Source organism: Sciurus carolinensis, chromosome 9 (assembly GCF_902686445.1).
Source record: "Sciurus carolinensis chromosome 9, mSciCar1.2, whole genome shotgun sequence".
Lineage (NCBI taxonomy): Eukaryota > Metazoa > Chordata > Mammalia > Rodentia > Sciuridae > Sciurus > Sciurus carolinensis.
Window position 1 is genome coordinate 90,958,462 of NC_062221.1, and position 10,598 is coordinate 90,969,059.

General features: G+C 39.2%; 1 pseudogene; it reads left to right on the plus strand.

Moving 5' to 3' along the window:
• Positions 1-9,065: 9,065 nt before the first annotated feature.
• On the plus strand, positions 9,066-10,069 carry LOC124993273 (60S acidic ribosomal protein P0-like; annotated as a pseudogene).
• The last annotated feature ends 529 nt before the right edge of the window (positions 10,070-10,598 follow it).

A 10,598-nucleotide genomic window follows, 5' to 3' on the forward strand; every position in this document is an offset into this window, starting at 1 on the left:
GAGTGACTGCCTAGGGCTACGGGTGGTTGGTGGGAGGAGGAGACCCAAAGTGAGTTGTTTGGATTCCTAGTGACTGCGTCGGAAACCGGGCGGCTGTCCGGAGGAGGAGGTGTGTGGCGGGTCTCTGTGTCTCGGAGCTATTGTACGGGGCTCCAGGTGGTGGCTCAGGGGAGGGGCTGCATAGCCAGGCGATTGGTGCAGAGCAGGGTCCCAGGAGCTAGGTGGCTTCTTGCTGGAAGAGCCGCACAGAGACACGCCTAGGGGCGGAGCGAAGTTTCCAGGGCGGCGGGCAGACTCTCTGGGAGAGGCAGCCTAAGGAGACTCGCCTGCGAAGGGTGAGGCTCCCAGGCCCAGGACGTAGGTCCGGGCCCCTGGGATCGTTGCAGAAGAAGACAGCCCAGCCCAGGGGGTAGTTGTAGATTGAGGGGAACCTCTAGGAGGGCAACTGACTAGCGAGACGTCCCCACCGAGTGACTCTTCCCGGCCGGGGGAGGTTTTCCCACAGGGACAGTAAAGTCAGAGACATAGGCACAAACAGGCCTTGCCTCAGCCCGCAGCCTACTTCCCCGTTGGATGACCATTGGTCAACAAGTGGAGACACCTCTGCCCACTAGCAGGGAATATACGCCACCTGAGGGTCACCACCCTAGAGAGGCAGCTTCTTCGTGGAGCTCTGCATTATCAACCTCCTCCAAGACTTCAGGCTACTGAAGGATAAGAGGGGATATACTAACAATCTTCAGGGACATTATAAGTTGATAGAGGAAATCTGCAATATCTTAACGACCCACTGATCCCTGAACAATATGAGAAAACAAGGGAAGAAAATGCCCCAAACAAATCTAGATGTTACATCAATAAAATCCAACGACAGCATGGCAGAAGAAATGACAGAAAGGGAGTTCAGAATGTACATAATTAAAATGATTAGGGAAGCAAACGATGAGATGAAAGAGCAAATACAGGCATTGAACGATCGCACCAATCGACAGTTAACAGAGCAAATTCAGGAAGCAAAAGATCATTTCAATAAAGAGTTAGAGATATTGAAAAAAAACCAAACAGAAATCCTTGAAATGAAGGAAACAATAAACCAAATTAAGAACTCCATAGAAAGCACAACCAATAGGATAGAACAGCTGGAAGACAGAACTTCAGATATTGAAGACAAAATATTTAACCTCGAAAACAAAGTTGAACAAACAGAGAAGATGGTGAGAAATCATGAACAGAATCTCCAAGAACTATGGGATATCATGAAAAGGCCAAATTTGAGAATTATTGGGATTGAGGAAGGCTTAGAGAAACAAACCAAAGGAATGAACAATCTATTTGAAGAAATAATATCAGAAAAATTCCCAAATCTGAAGAATGAAATGGAAAATCAAGTCCAAGAGGCTTATAGGACTCCAAATACACAAAATTACAACAGACCCACACCAAGGCACATTATAATGAAAATACCTAACATACAAAATAAAGACAGAATTTTAAAGGCTGTGAGAGAAAAGAACCAAATTACATTCAGGGGGAAGCCAATACGGATATCAGCAGATTTTTCAATCCAGACCCTAAAAGCTAGAAGGGCCTGGAACAACATTTTTCAAGCTCTGAAAGAAAATGGATGCCTACCAAGAATCTTATACCCAGCAAAACTTACCTTCAAATCTGACGATGAAATAAGATCATTCCATGATAAACAAAAGCTAAAAGAATTTACAAAAAGAAAGCCAGCATTACAGAACATTCTCAGCAAAATATTCCATGAGGAAGAGATAAAAAACAAAGAAGCAAATCAGCAAAGGGAGGAATTATCCTAAAGGAACTGTCAAATAAAGGAGGAACCAAGATGTGTCAAAAATTTTAAATATGAACCAAATGACTGGGAATACAAATCATATCTCAATAATAACCCTGAATGTTAATGGCCTGAATTCATCAATCAAAAGACATAGACTGGCAGATTGGATTAAAAAGAAAGATCCAACAATATGTTGCCTGCAAGAGACTCACCTCATAGAAAGAGATACCCATACACTAAAGGTGAAAGGATGGGGAAAAACATACCATGCACATGGGCTCAGCAAAAAAGCTGGAGTATCCATCCTCATTTCAGATAAAGTGGACTTCAAGCCAATGTTAGTTAGAAGGGATAAAGAAGGACATTTCATACTGCTTAAGGGAAGCATAAATCAGCAAGATATAACAATCATAAACATCTATGCCCCAAACAGTGGCTCATCCATATATGTTAAACAAATCCTTCTCAATTTTAGAAACCAAATAGACCATAACACAATAATACTAGGTGATTTTAACACGCCTCTTTCACCACTGGACAGATCTTCCACACAAAAATTGAACAAAGAAACCATAGATCTCAATAACACAATCAATAATTTAGACTTAACAGACATATATAGAATATACCATCCAACCAAGAGCGAATACACTTTCTTCTCAGCAGCACATGGATCCTTCTCTAAAATAGACCATATATTATGCCACAAAGCTAATGTCAGCAAATACAAGAAGATAGAGACACTACCTTGTATTCTATCAGATCATAATGGATTGAAGTTACAAATTAATGAAAGAGTAAAAAACAGAAACTACTCCAACACCTGGAGATTAAACAATATGCTACTATATGATGAATGGATAACAGAAGATATTAGGAAGGAAATTAAAAAATTCTTAGAGGTAAACGAGAACAAAGAAACAACATATCAAAATCTCTGGGACACTATGAAAGCGGTACTTAGAGGAAGATTTATTTCATGGAGCGCATTTAATAAAAGAAGTAAAACTCAAAAAATAAATGACCTAACACTACAGCTCAAAGCCCTAGAAAAAGAAGAACAGACCAACACCAAAAGTAGTAGAAGACAGGAAATAGTTAAACTGAGAGCTGAAATCAACGAAATTGAAACGAAAGAAACAATACAAAAAATTGACAAAATAAATAGTTGGTTCTTCGAAAAAATAAACAAAATTGATAAACCTTTAGCCACACTAACAAAGAGAAGACGAGAGAAAACCCAAATCACTAAAATTCGGAATGAACAAGGAAATATCACAACAGACACGACCGAAATACAAAACATAATTAGAAGCTATTTTGAAAATCTATACTCCAACAAAATAGAAAATTTCGAAGACATCAACAGGTTTCTAGAGACATATGAATTGCCTAAACTGAACGAGGAGGACATACACAATTTAAATAGACCAATTTCAAGTAATGAAATAGAAGAAGTCATCAAAAGCCTTCCAACAAAGAAAAGTCCAGGACCAGATGGGTTCTCAGCCGAGTTCTACAAAACTTTTAAAGAAGAACTCATTCCAATACTTCTCAAAGTATTCCAGAAAATAGAAGAGGAGGGAACTCTCCCAAACTCATTCTATGAAGCCAATATTACCCTGATTCCTAAACCAGACAGAGACACATCGAGGAAAGAAAATTTCAGACCAATATCCTTAATGAACATCGACGCAAAAATTCTCAACAAAATTTTAGCAAATCGCATACAAAAACATATTAAAAAGATAGTGCACCATGATCAAGTGGGTTTCATCCCAGGGATGCAAGGTTGGTTCAACATCAGGAAATCAATAAATGTCATTCACCATATCAATAGACTTAAAGTCAAGAATCACATGATTATTTCGATAGATGCAGAAAAAGCATTTGATAAAATACAGCACCCCTTCATGCTCCAAACACTAGAAAAAATAGGGATAGTGGGAACATTCCTTAACATTGTAAAGGCCATCTATGCTAAACCCATGGCTAATATCATTCTTAATGGTGAAAAACTGAAAGCATTCCCTCTAAAAACTGGAACAAGGCAGGGATGCCCTCTTTCACCGCTTCTATTCAACATCGTCCTTGAGACTCTAGCCAGAGCAATCAGACAAACCAAAGAAATTAAAGGGATATGAATAGGAAAAGAAGAACTCAAACTATCCCTATTTGCTGATGACATGATTGTATACTTAGAGGAACCAGGAAATTCCACCAGAAAACTTTTAGATCTCATAAGTGAATTCAGTAAAGTAGCGGGATATAAGATCAATGCACATAAATCGAAGGCATTTTTATATATAAGCGATGAATCTTCAGAAAGAGAAATTAGGAAAACTACCCCATTCACAATAGCTTCGAAAAAAATAAAGTATTTGGGAATCAATCTCACAAAAGAGGTGAAAGACCTCTACAATGAGAACTACAGAACACTAAAGAAAGAAATTCAAGAAAACCTTAGAAGATGGAAAGATCTCCCATGTTCTTGGATAGGAAGAATTAATATTGTCAAAATGGCCATACTACCAAAAGTGCTATACAGATTCAATGCAATTCCAATTAAAATCCCAATGATGTACCTTACAGAAATAGAGCAAGCAATTATGAAATTCATCTGGAAGAATAAAAACCCAGAATAGCTAAAGCAATCCTTGGCAGAAAGAGTGAAGCAGGGGGTATCGCAATACCAGATCTTCAACTCTACTACAAAGCAATAGTAACAAAAACGGCATGGTATTGGTACCAAAATAGAAAGGTGGATCAATGGTACAGAATAGAGGACACGGACACAAACCCAAATAAATACAATTTTCTCATACTAGACAAAGGGGCCAAAAATATGCAATGGAGAAAAGATAGCCTCTTCAACAAATGGTGCTGGGAGAATTGGAAATCCATATGCAACAGAATGAAACTAAACCCATATCTCTCACCATGCACAAAACTAAACTCAAAATGGATTAAGGATCTCGGAATCAGACCAGAGACCTTGCATCTTATAGAAGAAAAAGTAGGTCCAGAGCTTCAACATGTCGGCTTAGGACCAGACTTCCTCAACAGGACTCCCATAGCACAAGAAATAAAAGCAAGAATTAATAACTGGGATAGATTCAAACTAAAAAGCTTTCTCTCAGCAAAGGAAACTATCAGCAATGCAAAGAAAGAGCCTACAGAGTGGGAGAAAATCTTTGCCAATCATACTTCAGATAGAGCGCTAATCTCCAGAATCTATAAAGAACTCAAAAAACTCTACACCAAGAATGTAAATAATCCAATTGACAAATGGGCTAAGGAAATGAATAGACACTTCACAGAAGAAGATGTACAAGCAATCAACAAACATATGGAAAAATGTTCAACATCTCTAGTAATAAGAGAAATGCAAATCAAAACCACCCTAAGATTCCATCTCACCCCAATTAGAATGGCAATTATCAAGAATACAAGCAACAACAGGTGTTGGCGAGGATGTGGGGAGAAAGGTACACTCTTACATTGCTGGTGGGGCTGCAAATTAGTGCAGCCACTCTGGAAAGCAGTGTGGAGATTCCTTAGAAAACTTGGAATGGAACCACCATTTGACCCAGCTATCCCACTCCTTGGCCTATACCCAAAGGACTTAAAATCAGCATATTACAGAGATACAGCCACATCAATGTTCATAGCTGCTCAGTTCACAATAGCCAGATTGTGGAACCAACCTAGATGTCCTTCAATTGATGAATGGATAAAGAAAATGTGGTATATATATACAATGGAATATTACTCAGCCATAAAGAATGATAAAATTATGGCATTTGCAGGCAAATGGATGAAACTGGAGAATATCATGCTAAGTGAGATAAGCCAATCTCAAAAAACCAAAGGAAGAATGATATCGCTAATAAGTGGATGATGACACATAATGGGGGTGGGAAGGGTTAGTGTTGGGGTTGGAGTTGGGTTTAGGGAGGGGGGCAGGAATGGAGGAAGGAAGGACTGTATGGATGGAGGGGAAGGGTGGGAGGGGAGGGGGGGAAGGGAAAAAATGGCAGAATGAATCAAACAACATTACCCTATGTAAATTTATGATTACACAAATCGTATGCCTTTACGCCATGTACAAATAGAGAAACAACATGTATCCCATTTGTTTACAATAAAAAGAAAAAAAAAAATGTGAAAAAAAAAAAAAAATTCATTTGGAAGAATAAAAGACACAGAATAGCCAATGCAATTCTAAGTCATAACCATGCCTGACTTCAAATTATACTACAGAGTTATAGTAACAAAAACTACATGGTACTGACATAAAACAGACACATAGAACACTGGAACATAATAGAAGACACAAAGACAAACCCACAATCTACAGTCATCTGAACCTCAACCAAGGTGCCAAAAACATACATTGGAGAAAAAAACTTTTTAACAAATGGTGCTGGGACAACTGACTATCCATATGTAAATGAATGAAACTAGACCCTTATCTCTCACCCTGCACAAAAATCAACTCCAAATAGATCAAAGACCTAGGAATTGTACCTATGCAACACCTAGAAGACTTAGGGTCAATACTCCAGCAAATAGGCACAGGCAACAACTTTCTCAATAGAATCCCTAAAGCTCAGGAAATAATGCCAAGAGTTTAAAAATGGGATGGTACCAAATTAAAGGTTTTTGCACAGCAAAGGAAACAATTAATAATGTGATGAGAAAAACCTAGAAAATGGAAGAAAATATTTGCCAACTACTTTTCTAACAGAGAACTAATATCTAGAATATAAAAAGAACATAAAAAAGCCAAATAACCCAATTAATAAATGGGAAAATGTTCTAAAGATACACTTAACAAAAGAAGAAATACAAATAGACATCAAATATATGAAAAAGTATTCAACATCATAATCAACTAGGGAAATACACATGGAATATTCTCTCTCATATGTGGAAGCTAGAGTAAAATAAAGGAAAGGGGGAGGGAATGATGGGATATCATAAAGATAAAGTCAGTAATGGAGAAGAAGGAGATTGAGGCAGAGCGGAGGCATGGGAAAGGAGAGGCAAGAAGAATGAATTCTTAAAAGATCATGCTATGTGCATACACGAATATATGACAGGGAATTTCACCTTTATGTGTAAGGAACCAATCAAATATAAATAAATAGTAGAGCAAAAGGAAGTCTAGTAGAGTAGAGGAACAAGAACAGTGGGGGAAGACTGCAGGAAAAAGTGGGGGATCATGAACTGAAAACAAATTCCAGGCATGTATGAGTTTCTCAGGATGAACCCAACTATTATGTATAACTATGAAGTTCTAATTAAGAGAAAAAGAAAAGCTACATTGAGATTTCATCTCACACCAGTCAGAATGGCAGTCATCAAGAATACAAACAATAACAAATGCTGGAGAGGATATGCAGAAAAAGGAACATTTTTACACTGTTGGTAGGATTGTAATTTGATATAACCATTATAGAAAATTATATATATATAGTCTTTTTTCTCAAAAGACTAGGCATGGAACCACCATATGACCCAGCTACCCCCTTCTTGGTATTTATCCTAAAGAATTAAAGTCATCTTACTATATTGAGACATACCCATGTTTACAACAGCCCAATTCACAATAGCCTAACTGTGGAACCAGCCTAGGTGTCCGTCAACAGATGAATGGATAAAGAAAATGTGGTATCTACATACCCAATGGAGTTTTATTCAGTCATAAAGAAAAATGAAATTATGCTATTTGCAGGAAAATGGAACTAAAAAGACCATTATGTTAAGCAAAATAATCAAAATCAGAAGGTCAAGGATCTATGTTTTCTCTCATATGTGAAAGTTAGAAAGAAAAGGATAAGAAAGGTGGGGAAAGGGAATATCAAGAAGATCAAAGGGAGATCAGTAGAGGAAAGGGACCACAGGTGGGAGGCGGAAAGAAAGGGGAAGTGCTGGGAGTGATATTGCATTGTTCTGTTATGTGCATGTACTAATATGTAAAAACAAATCCCATCATTATGTAAAACTATAATGAACCAATAAAAAATGTGGAAAGAAAAATAAATAAATAAATAAATAAATAAACAAACAAACAAACAAGTGTATGTCCTTTGCTTGTCCCCAGGTAGTCTCTCCTCTTCTTTACTGCATCTCAAACTGTTAGTGCCATTTCTTTTGGAGCTTGGTAGGAATGCATTTTCCAGATGTTTGGAATGCCCTAATTTCATCAGTCTTCCTATAAAACATCCCAGAAATGACTCCTAATTAGATCCTAATTATTTTGATTAGAGTTTTTGCAAAACTCTATTTCAAACACAAAAAGCATACAAATTTCCTTTTTCCTCCATTATTGCCCTCTCTGATTTGTATTAACTCTGTTTATCATTTCTGTTTGGTTAGTCCAATAATGCAACCCTGTCTGCTTTGTATCTCCCAGAAATTTGTTGCTTCTGCTGGTTCTTCTCTTCTGACGTCCTAGTGTTGCTTCAGTGTTTCTTTATTTTTCATCCTAATAAAACCTTGGGAACAGAAAAGTAAATGTGTATGCCTCTCAACTCTGAAGTCACTTAGCTCCCAAAGACCTTTTCTCTTTATTTTTCTTTTTGTTTCTTTTCCCATTTATTTTTATTTTTATTGCTTAGCATTATTGTTTTTATTCAAATATATTTTTAAAAGCAGGATAGTGAAAAGAGGCCTGGCATAGGAGTTACAGATTCCTTTAATCCTGTTTCTTCTATGATTCAACAACGTCCAGCGCATGGTAGGTGCCCAATAAGTAATTTTTGAAAAAATAAATGAATGAAGCAAATTGCTACCACTTTCCAGACTTCAGTTTTTCCAGTGTGAAATTAGACTTCTGCAAGTAGTAGCAAACTATGATTCTTCTTGGGGAGATGTTTATCACCACAGAACAGGAGGTACCAAGAGGAGAGAGGTATCAAGGGTGTGAGCACACTAGGAAGAGCTGTTGATTTTTTCTGGTTGTTTGTTTGTTTGTTCTTTTTGTGAGGACTGAACAGACTATTTCTCTTTCTTTGACTATGTCAAAGAGGAATCCAGAAGTCAGGATATCAGGGGACAATACTTTAAGAACCACTGGCTTAGTTAGGATATAGCCACCTTCGGTCAATTTGCAGAATACACAGAATCATCAGCTACATAGGAAGTCCAAATGCTCACCGCAGCTAAATAATTATTTGTAGCATTATTTTCCACTAGCCAATGCCCTCCCTGCATATCAAAATCAAGATGGTGGGCCCTTCTCTCGCCAGGCATCCTCGTGAGAGTGACATCGTCTTTAGACCCTGCGTGGCAATCCCTGACGCACCACCGTGATGCCCAGGGAAGAAAGGGTGACCTGGAAGTCCAACTACTTCCTTAATATCATCCAACTTTTGGATGACTATCCAAAATGCTTCATTGTGGGAGCAGTCAATGTGGGCTCCAAGCAGATGCAGCAAATCCATATGTCCCTCCGAGGGAAGGCTGTGGTGCTGATGGGCAAGAACACCAGGATGCACAAGGCCATTCGAGGGCATCTGGAAAACGGCCTGACTCTGGAGAAACTGTTGCCTCATATCAGGGGGAATGTGGGCTTTGTGTTCACCGAGGAGGACCTCACTGAGATCAGGGACATGCTGCTGGCTAACAAGGTCCCAGCTGTTGCCCGTGCTGGTGCCATTGCACCATGTTAAGTCACTGTACCAGCTCAGAATACTGGTCTGGGACCCAAGAAGACTTCCTTCTTCCAGGCTTTAGGCATTACCACTAAAATCTCCAGGGGCACCATGGAAATCCTGAGTGATGTGCAACTGATAAAGACTGGAGATAAGGTGGGAGCCAGCGAAGTCACTTTGCTGAACATGCTGAACATCTCCCCCTTCTCCTTTGGGCTGATCATTCAGCAGGTGTTTGACAATGGCAGCATCTACAACCCTGAAGTGCTTGACCTCACAGAGGAGACTGCATTCTCACGTCCTGGAGGGTGTCCACATTTTTGCTAGTGTTTGTCTGCAGATTGATTATCCAACTGTTGCATCAGTGCCCCATTCTATCATCAATGGGCACAAGAGGGTCCTGGCTTTGTCTGTGGAGACCGAGTACACCTCCCCACTTGCTGAGAAGGTCAAGGTCTTCTTGGCTGATCCACCTGCATTTGCGGCTGCTGCCCCAGTGGCTGCTGCTACTACTGCTGCTCCTGCTGCTGTGGCCCCAGCCAAGGTTGAAACCAAGGAAGAGTCGGAAGAATCAGATGAGGATATGGGATTTGATCTCTTCGACTGATCACCAAAAAGCAACAACTCGTCAGCTTTGTATGCAAAATAAAGAAATAAAGACTTACCTCTTAAAAAAAAAATCAAGATGGCATGTCAGAAAAGGGAAATAGGACCACCACATTTGATTGAGAGGTCTCATGACACACTTCTGAGCCTAGAGCTGCCTCACCCTAAGCCACATCCTTGAGTGTGTCTCTTAGGAAACTTTCAGCAGCAAGTTATCGTAATATCTGACTCAAAATAGCATGAGTTGACAACATGAGGAGAAATAAGTAGCATGACAGGCCAGTGGATCCTTCGGCTCAATGGTGGTGTCATTCTACTCTCCATCTCATTACCCACACTTTTCACTTCATTCAAAAGATCATTCTCCTTAAGTTTCCAAGAAGTGGTCAAGAACAATAAAGGCTGTTTCCTTGTCCAGGTTCACCAGATGACAGAAAGCACCCACCCCAGTTACCAATGAAATGCTCTTCCATTTATACTAACTGGACAAACTTAGCTCATAGGCTCTTCCTTAAACCAGTAATTAGTGC